Source organism: Mirounga leonina, unplaced genomic scaffold, assembly GCF_011800145.1.
Source record: "Mirounga leonina isolate KUSES-001 unplaced genomic scaffold, KU_Mleo_1.0 Mir_127, whole genome shotgun sequence".
In the NCBI taxonomy this organism is placed as follows: Eukaryota; Metazoa; Chordata; class Mammalia; order Carnivora; family Phocidae; genus Mirounga; species Mirounga leonina.
In genome coordinates, this window is record NW_023270316.1 from 49,690,651 (window position 1) to 49,692,276 (window position 1,626).

Consider the following 1,626-nt stretch of genomic DNA (forward strand, 5'->3'; position numbering starts at 1 on the left):
GCCTGATCCTGGGCTGCTGGTATTGGGATTCACAAGGTATCCTTCTGGGGTCTTCAACATGAAGACCTGATGGGGTACCTGGAAGTAAAGCCCGCAGAAGCATCCCCACTCCCCACCTCCAACTGCATCTGGGAGATTCTCACTCTCACATTGGTTCACACTCAGCCTCCAGCACTAGTTTCTGGCTCCAGCAGCTTCTGTTCCAAGAAATTGAAAAAGTCCTTTCAGCTGTGTTAGATCCACAATGGTAAGTATAACAATTCGATATTTCTGTTCAGGTGCTTTTTTATATCTGTGACTTGGACAGTTTTGCTTCTTGTTTATTTCAACTTCAGTCAATTGATTCAGTTTACGTATGTGTCTATCAAGGGATCCCAGCCCTGTGGTTCATTCCCTACAATATTCTATCCCTGTCTCACTCAATCTCCAAGGCCAGTGTTAGAGTCATAGTTCAAAGCATACAAAAATTATGATAATCATGTTGAAGATCCAGAAAAAAACAATATGAAATTCTTCTAAATTGGATATAATTTTTAATGAATGTGATCAGGAATTGACTTAGACTCTCAGATACATGCCTTTAATATGTAACCTCTTGGCCTACCATAGAGATTTGTCAGACACAAGGAAAGCAGCATGTAAAGAAAAGCCTTTACCTGACTGATCTGACAGTCCCTAGTGTTTGTCTCTACGATGAAGCTGTGTTGGCCTTGCCCAGGAGAGTGCACAATCAAAGACAGCACACTGGCCTGTCATCTTCATAAAATCACCTCTGTGGATGATGATAGTGAATTTGATGATTTGAAAGGAGAGTTAGATAAATATATTCCCAAATACCTTGTCGGAAAAATTAAAGTAATAAGAAACACAAAGTGTGAGGGACTGATTCGAGGAAGAATGATTGGAGCAACCCATGCTACAGGAGAAGTTCTGGTATTGCGGACAGCCACTGTGAAGTGAATGTGATGTGGTTGTAGCCTTTGCTGGCTGTCATCCAGGACATCCAACCATCCAACCATGGCTTGCCACCCAACTGATATCAGTGCAGACACGCTTGTCTACAGCTTGTTGTCTTCTGTGGAACAGGGAGGCTTCAGCTGGGGGCTGTACTTCAAATGGGACCTTGTTCCCCTTTCTGAGCTACGAGGACCAGATGGAGGTAATGCATCAGTACAGTCACCCGCAATGACCAGAGGATTGTTTGCCATGAATAGACACTATTTCAGTGAATTGACAGTATGACAGTGGCGTGTAAATCTGAGGAGGAAAAGATTTAGAAATATCACTTAGGATCTGAAAATGTGGTGGTAAGCTCTTCATCATTCCTTGCTCTACAGTAGGACATGTTTTCTGAAAAAAAAAAAAAAAGGCCACCATATGGCTCTCCTAAAGGTTAGGACACTGTGACACATAACTCTTTGAGTCTGGCACATGTTTGGCTGAATGAATATAAGGAGCATTATTTTTCCTTAAGACCTGATCTGAAGACCAAAAGTTATGGAAATATCAGGTGAGTTGTATTGAAATGAAGAAGAAATTGGGTTATAAATCATTAAATGATATCCAGATAATATTTACCCAGAAATGCAGATATCTACAGAAAGACAATGTGGAAGGAGGCACAGT

At 41.4% G+C, this 1,626-nt stretch overlaps 1 pseudogene; it reads left to right on the top strand.

Annotated features, from left to right (window-relative positions):
* Positions 1–244: 244 nt before the first annotated feature.
* On the top strand, positions 245–1,352 carry LOC118009360 (annotated as a pseudogene).
* Positions 1,353–1,626: the final 274 nt, after the last annotated feature.